Genomic DNA, 7,174 nt, shown 5'->3' with positions numbered 1-7,174 from the left:
GATGAAGGCTCACAGGGCCGTGAAGCGATACAAGAATCTATTTTTTGCCATATCTCCACTGCTTGCATTCCTAAACCAATATTTAGAAAAATGTCAAGTCAAAGTTTAAACTGCAGATGAAAACTGAGAAGAGCAGCGAGAAGTGGGTATGAAAACATGCAGACGCAGCTTAGTGTTAATTGACAGTGGCATACGTTTGGCCCAGGAATGGCAGAATAGACTGAAACTGCTCAAGAAAAGATGCTGTAAAAGACAGAAGAGGGCATCGTCCGGGATTTGAACCCGGACCTCTCGCACCCTAAGCGAGAATCATACCCCTAGACCAACGAGCCAAGATTGCTGTTCAGTGGAAGGTCACTTCGCCACGTACTTCAGTCTGCTCGATGCTACGGTCGCTCCAACATCCTGCCTCTGTAGCTGACAACGGGCAGACATAGAACTCATGCACTGACCAGATTTCTGAGAAACTCAATTTTTACGTAACAGCTCTAGCTTGGCCTGCCTTCGTAGAATAATGTTGATTAAAATACCAAACGACAAAACACATGAGCTGAATTTAACAGCAGTCCCCGTTCAGCAATAAAAGAAAAAAAAAACAAACCCCAACTCCAACAAGCCCTCAGATGCTCCTGCAACTAGCAAACGCAAAATGAAGGCTCACAGGTCCGTGAAGCGATCCAAGAATCTATTTTTTGTCATATCTCCACTGCTTGGGCTGCATTCCTAAACCAATGATTAGAAAAATGTCAAGTCAAAGTTTAAACTGCAGATGAAGAACTAAGAAGAGCAGCGAGAAGTGGGTATGAAAACATGCAGACGCAGCTTTAGTGTTAATTGACAGTGGCATACGTTTGGCCCAGGAATGGCAGAATAGACTTAAACTGCTCAAGAAAAGATGCTTTAAAGACAGAAGAGGGCTCGTCCGGGATTTGAACCCTGGACCTCTCGCACCCTAAGCGAGAATCATACCCCTAGACCAACGAGCCACAGATTGCGGTTCAGTGGAGGTCACTTCGCCACGTACTTCAGTCTGCTCGATGCTACCGGTCGCTCCAACATCCTGCCTCTGTAGCTGACAAGGGCAGACATAGAACTCATGCACTGACCAGATTTCTGAGAAACTCAATTTTTACGTACCAGCTCTAGCTTGGCCTGCCTTCGTAGAATAATGGTTGATTAAAATACCAAACGACCAAAACACATGAGCTGAATTTAACAGCAGAAACCAACATCGTGGCAGTGACACACAAATCTTTTCCGATGAGAAGCTTTCTGAGGTCTGTAATGCTTCTTCACAGAGTGTCAGTGACACCTGTCTCGTCAATTTAGTTCCTGCTCAGTTTTATGTGAGTTCTAGATTGTTAGGAGGCCATTGTACCAATACATTTTAAGACACACTGCCACAGAGAAAGTTGTGACATACCCAAGCTCCTCCTTGCCAAGCACTGCCAGACAGACTCTCGAAGGTTCCACCGAGATTTGAACTCGGATCGCTGGATTCAGAGTCCAGAGTGCTAACCGTTACACCATGGAACCTACAGTGTCTGCACATCTGTTTGAAGTGTAGAAAACACTCAAGGAGGCTCTGCGAACAGCAACTAACCAGCAAGCATCAGAACGTTCTGGGATTTGAACTCGGGCCCACTTGGTCTCTTCAGCAATAAAAGAAAAAAAAACAAACCCCAACTCCAACTAGCCCTCAGATGCTCCTGCAACTAGCAAACGCAAGATGAAGGCTCACAGGTCCGTGAAGCGATCCAAGAATCTATTTTTTGCCATATCTCCACTGCTTGGGCTGCATTCCTAAAGCAATGATTAGAAAAATGTCAAGTCAAAGTTTAAACTGCAGATGAAGAACTAAGAAGAGCAGCGACAACTGGGCATGAAAACATGCAGACGCAGCTTCAGTCTTAATTGACAGCAGCATATGTTGGACTCTTGAAGGTTCCACCGAGATTTGAACTCGGATCGCTGGATTCAGAGTCCAGAGTGCTAACCGTTACACCATGGAACCTACAGTGTCTGCACATCTGTTTGAAGTGTAGAAAACACTCAAGGAGGCTCTACAACTAGCAAACGCAAGATGAAGGCTCACAGGTCCGTGAAGCGATCCAAGAATCTATTTTTTGCCATATCTCCACTGCTTGGGCTGCATTCCTAAAGCAATGATTAGAAAAATGTCAAGTCAAAGTTTAAACTGCAGATGAAGAACTAAGAAGAGCAGTGAGAACTGGGCATGAAAACATGCAGACGCAGCTTCAGTCTTAATTGACAGCAGCATATGTTGGACTCTTGAAGGTTCCACCGAGATTTGAACTCGGATCGCTGGATTCAGAGTTCAGAGTGCTAACCGTTACACCATGGAACCTACAGTGTCTGCACATCTGTTTGAAGTGTAGAAAACACTCAAGGAGGCTCAGCGAACAGCAACTAACCAGCAAGCATCAGAACGGTCTGGGATTTGAACTCGGGCCCACTTGGTCCCGTTCAGCAATAAAAGAAAAAAAAACAAACCCCAACTCCAACAAGCCCTCAGATGCTCCTGCAACTAGCAAAAGCAAGATGAAGGCTCACAGGGCCGTGAAGCGATACAAGAATCTATTTTTTGCCATATCTCCACTGCTTGCATTCCTAAACCAATATTTAGAAAAATGTCAAGTCAAAGTTTAAACTGCAGATGAAAACTGAGAAGAGCAGCGAGAAGTGGGTATGAAAACATGCAGACGCAGCTTTAGTGTTAATTGACAGTGGCATACGTTTGGCCCAGGAATGGCAGAATAGACTGAAACTGCTCAAGAAAAGATGCTGTAAAGACAGAAGAGGGCTCGTCCGGGATTTGAACCCGGGACCTCTCGCACCCTAAGCGAGAATCATACCCCTAGACCAACGAGCCAAAGATTGCTGTTCAGTGGAGGTCACTTCGCCACGTACTTCAGTCTGCTCGATGCTACGGTCGCTCCAACATCCTGCCTCTGTAGCTGACAAGGGCAGACATAGAACTCATGCACTGACCAGATTTCTGAGAAACTCAATTTTTACGTAACAGCTCTAGCTTGGCCTGCCTTCGTAGAATAATGTTGATTAAAATACCAAACGACAAAACACATGAGCTGAATTTAACAGCAGTCCCGTTCAGCAATAAAAGAAAAAAAAAACAAACCCCAACTCCAACAAGCCCTCAGATGCTCCTGCAACTAGCAAACGCAAAATGAAGGCTCACAGGTCCGTGAAGCGATCCAAGAATCTATTTTTTGTCATATCTCCACTGCTTGGGCTGCATTCCTAAACCAATGATTAGAAAAATGTCAAGTCAAAGTTTAAACTGCAGATGAAGAACTAAGAAGAGCAGCGAGAAGTGGGTATGAAAACATGCAGACGCAGCTTTAGTGTTAATTGACAGTGGCATACGTTTGGCCCAGGAATGGCAGAATAGACTTAAACTGCTCAAGAAAAGATGCTTTAAAGACAGAAGAGGGCTCGTCCGGGATTTGAACCCTGGACCTCTCGCACCCTAAGCGAGAATCATACCCCTAGACCAACGAGCCACAGATTGCGGTTCAGTGGAGGTCACTTCGCCACGTACTTCAGTCTGCTCGATGCTACGGTCGCTCCAACATCCTGCCTCTGTAGCTGACAAGGGCAGACATAGAACTCATGCACTGACCAGATTTCTGAGAAACTCAATTTTTACGTACCAGCTCTAGCTTGGCCTGCCTTCGTAGAATAATGTTGATTAAAATACCAAACGACAAAACACATGAGCTGAATTTAACAGCAGAAACCAACATCGTGGCAGTGACACACAAATCTTTTCCGATGAGAAGCTTTCTGAGGTCTGTAATGCTTCTTCACAGAGTGTCAGGTGACACCTGTCTCGTCAATTTAGTTCCTGCTCAGTTTTATGTGAGTTCTAGATTGTTAGGAGGCCATTGTACCAATACATTTTAAGACACACTGCCACAGAGAAAGTTGTGACATACCCCAAGCTCCTCCTTGCCAAGCACTGCCAGACAGACTCTCGAAGGTTCCACCGAGATTTGAACTCGGATCGCTGGATTCAGAGTCCAGAGTGCTAACCGTTACACCATGGAACCTACAGTGTCTGCACATCTGTTTGAAGTGTAGAAAACACTCAAGGAGGCTCTGCGAACAGCAACTAACCAGCAAGCATCAGAACGTTCTGGGATTTGAACTCGGGCCCACTTGGTCTCTTCAGCAATAAAAGAAAAAAAAACAAAACCCAACTCCAACTAGCCCTCAGATGCTCCTGCAACTAGCAAACGCAAGATGAAGGCTCACAGGTCCGTGAAGCGATCCAAGAATCTATTTTTTGCTCAAGGAGGCTCAGCGAACAGCAACTAACCAGCAAGCATCAGAACGGTCTGGGATTTGAACTCGGGCCCACTTGGTCCCGTTCAGCAATAAAAGAAAAAAAAACAAACCCCAACTCCAACAAGCCCTCAGATGCTCCTGCAACTAGCAAACGCAAAATGAAGGCTCACAGTTCCGTGAAGCGATCCAAGAATCTATTTTTTGCCATATCTCCACTGCTTGGGCTGCATTCCTAAACCAATGATTAGAAAAATGTCAAGTCAAAGTTTAAACTGCAGATGAAGAACTAAGAAGAGCAGCGAGAAGTGGGTATGAAAACATGCAGACGCAGCTTTAGTCTTAATTGACAGTGGCATACGTTTGGCCCAGGAATGGCAGAATAGACTGAAACTGCTCAAGAAAAGATGCTGTAAAGACAGAAGAGGGCTCGTCCGGGATTTGAACCCGGGACCTCTCGCACCCTAAGCGAGAATCATACCCCTAGACCAAGGAGCCACAGATTGCGGTTCAGTGGAGGTCACTTCGCCACGTACTTCAGTCTGCTCGATGCTACGGTCGCTCCAACATCCTGCCTCTGTAGCTGACAAGGGCAGACATAGAACTCATGCACTGACCAGATTTCTGAGAAACTCAATTTTTACGTACCAGCTCTAGCTTGGCCTGCCTTCGTAGAATAATGTTGATTAAAATACCAAACAACAAAACACATGAGCTGAATTTAACAGCAGAAACCAACATCGTGGCAGTGACACACAAATCTTGCCGATGAGAAGCTTTCTGAGGTCTGTAATGCTTCTTCACAGAGTGTCAGGTGACACCTGTCTCGTCAATTTAGTTCCTGCTCAGTTTTATGTGAGTTCTAGATTGTTAGGAGGCCATTGTACCAATACATTTTAAGACACACTGCCACAGAGAAAGTTGTGACATACCCCAAGCTCCTCCTTGCCAAGCACTGCCAGACAGACTCTCGAAGGTTCCACCGAGATTTGAACTCGGATCGCTGGATTCAGAGTCCAGAGTGCTAACCGTTACACCATGGAACCTACAGTGTCTACACATCTGTTTGAAGTGTAGAAAACACTCAAGGAGGCTCTGCGAACAGCAACTAACCAGCAAGCATCAGAACGTTCTGGGATTTGAACTCGGGCCCACTTGGTCTCTTCAGCAATAAAAGAAAAAAAAACAAACCCCAACTCCAACTAGCCCTCAGATGCTCCTGCAACTAGCAAACGCAAGATGAAGGCTCACAGGTCCGTGAAGCGATCCAAGAATCTATTTTTTGCCATATCTCCACTGCTTGGGCTGCATTCCTAAAGCAATGATTAGAAAAATGTCAAGTCAAAGTTTAAACTGCAGATGAAGAACTAAGAAGAGCAGCGAGAACTGGGCATGAAAACATGCAGACGCAGCTTCAGTCTTAATTGACAGCAGCATATGTTGGACTCTTGAAGGTTCCACCGAGATTTGAACTCGGATCGCTGGATTCAGAGTCCAGAGTGCTAACCGTTACACCATGGAACCTACAGTGTCTGCACATCTGTTTGAAGTGTAGAAAACACTCAAGGAGGCTCAGCGAACAGCAACTAACCAGCAAGCATCAGAACGGTCTGGGATTTGAACTCGGGCCCACTTGGTCCCGTTCAGCAATAAAAGAAAAAAAAACAAACCCCAACTCCAACAAGCCCTCAGATGCTCCTGCAACTAGCAAAAGCAAGATGAAGGCTCACAGGGCCGTGAAGCGATACAAGAATCTATTTTTTGCCATATCTCCACTGCTTGCATTCCTAAACCAATATTTAGAAAAATGTCAAGTCAAAGTTTAAACTGCAGATGAAAACTGAGAAGAGCAGCGAGAAGTGGGTATGAAAACATTCAGACGCAGCTTTAGTGTTAATTGACAGTGGCATACGTTTGGCCCAGGAATGGCAGAATAGACTGAAACTGCTCAAGAAAAGATGCTGTAAAGACAGAAGAGGGCTCGTCCGGGATTTGAACCCGGGACCTCTCGCACCCTAAGCGAGAATCATACCCCTAGACCAACGAGCCAAAGATTGCTGTTCAGTGGAGGTCACTTCGCCACGTACTTCAGTCTGCTCGATGCTACGGTCGCTCCAACATCCTGCCTCTGTAGCTGACAAGGGCAGACATAGAACTCATGCACTGACCAGATTTCTGAGAAACTCAATTTTTACGTAACAGCTCTAGCTTGGCCTGCCTTCGTAGAATAATGTTGATTAAAATACCAAACGACAAAACACATGAGCTGAATTTAACAGCAGTCCCGTTCAGCAATAAAAGAAAAAAAAAACAAACCCCAACTCCAACAAGCCCTCAGATGCTCCTGCAACTAGCAAACGCAAAATGAAGGCTCACAGGTCCGTGAAGCGATCCAAGAATGTATTTTTTGCCATATCTCCACTGCTTGGGCTGCATTCCTAAACCAATGATTAGAAAAATGTCAAGTCAAAGTTTAAACTGCAGATGAAGAACTAAGAAGAGCAGCGAGAAGTGGGTATGAAAACATGCAGACGCAGTTTTAGTCTTAATTGACAGTGGCATACGTTTGGCCCAGGAATGGCAGAATAGACTGAAACTGCTCAAGAAAAGATGCTGTAAAGACAGAAGAGGGCTCGTCCGGGATTTGAACCCGGGACCTCTCGCACCCTAAGCGAGAATCATACCCCTAGACCAACGAGCCACAGATTGCGGTTCAGTGGAGGTCACTTCGCCACGTACTTCAGTCTGCTCGATGCTACGGTCGCTCCAACATCCTGCCTCTGTAGCTGACAAGGGCAGACATAGAACTCATGCACTGACCAGATTTCTGAGAAACTCAATTTTT

The 7,174-nt window shown here is 45.5% G+C and overlaps 11 non-coding genes across 11 annotated transcripts; all 11 read right to left on the bottom strand.

Annotated features, from left to right (window-relative positions):
* Nucleotides 1-914: 914 nt before the first annotated feature.
* trnap-agg (transfer RNA proline (anticodon AGG)) lies at nucleotides 915-986 on the bottom strand. The gene has a single exon. It is a non-coding gene; the product is annotated as a tRNA-Pro (tRNA).
* Nucleotides 987-1,464: 478 nt separating this feature from the next.
* On the bottom strand, nucleotides 1,465-1,536 carry trnaq-cug (transfer RNA glutamine (anticodon CUG)). Its single transcript has one exon. It is a non-coding gene; the product is annotated as a tRNA-Gln (tRNA).
* A 406-nt stretch (nucleotides 1,537-1,942) lies between these two features.
* trnaq-cug (transfer RNA glutamine (anticodon CUG)) lies at nucleotides 1,943-2,014 on the bottom strand. The gene has a single exon. It is a non-coding gene; the product is annotated as a tRNA-Gln (tRNA).
* An 807-nt stretch (nucleotides 2,015-2,821) lies between these two features.
* Nucleotides 2,822-2,893, bottom strand: trnap-agg (transfer RNA proline (anticodon AGG)). Its single transcript has one exon. It is a non-coding gene; the product is annotated as a tRNA-Pro (tRNA).
* Nucleotides 2,894-3,473: 580 nt separating this feature from the next.
* trnap-agg (transfer RNA proline (anticodon AGG)) lies at nucleotides 3,474-3,545 on the bottom strand. Its single transcript has one exon. It is a non-coding gene; the product is annotated as a tRNA-Pro (tRNA).
* A 477-nt stretch (nucleotides 3,546-4,022) lies between these two features.
* Nucleotides 4,023-4,094, bottom strand: trnaq-cug (transfer RNA glutamine (anticodon CUG)). The gene has a single exon. It is a non-coding gene; the product is annotated as a tRNA-Gln (tRNA).
* Nucleotides 4,095-4,755: 661 nt separating this feature from the next.
* On the bottom strand, nucleotides 4,756-4,827 carry trnap-agg (transfer RNA proline (anticodon AGG)). Its single transcript has one exon. It is a non-coding gene; the product is annotated as a tRNA-Pro (tRNA).
* A 476-nt stretch (nucleotides 4,828-5,303) lies between these two features.
* trnaq-cug (transfer RNA glutamine (anticodon CUG)) lies at nucleotides 5,304-5,375 on the bottom strand. Its single transcript has one exon. It is a non-coding gene; the product is annotated as a tRNA-Gln (tRNA).
* Nucleotides 5,376-5,781: 406 nt separating this feature from the next.
* On the bottom strand, nucleotides 5,782-5,853 carry trnaq-cug (transfer RNA glutamine (anticodon CUG)). Its single transcript has one exon. It is a non-coding gene; the product is annotated as a tRNA-Gln (tRNA).
* Nucleotides 5,854-6,306: 453 nt separating this feature from the next.
* trnap-agg (transfer RNA proline (anticodon AGG)) lies at nucleotides 6,307-6,378 on the bottom strand. Its single transcript has one exon. It is a non-coding gene; the product is annotated as a tRNA-Pro (tRNA).
* Nucleotides 6,379-6,958: 580 nt separating this feature from the next.
* Nucleotides 6,959-7,030, bottom strand: trnap-agg (transfer RNA proline (anticodon AGG)). The gene has a single exon. It is a non-coding gene; the product is annotated as a tRNA-Pro (tRNA).
* Between the last annotated feature and the right edge of the window lie 144 nt (nucleotides 7,031-7,174).

This window comes from Carassius auratus, unplaced genomic scaffold, assembly GCF_003368295.1.
Source record: "Carassius auratus strain Wakin unplaced genomic scaffold, ASM336829v1 scaf_tig00214053, whole genome shotgun sequence".
In the NCBI taxonomy this organism is placed as follows: domain Eukaryota; kingdom Metazoa; phylum Chordata; class Actinopteri; order Cypriniformes; family Cyprinidae; genus Carassius; species Carassius auratus.
This window is presented reverse-complemented; position numbering and strand designations above follow the sequence as displayed.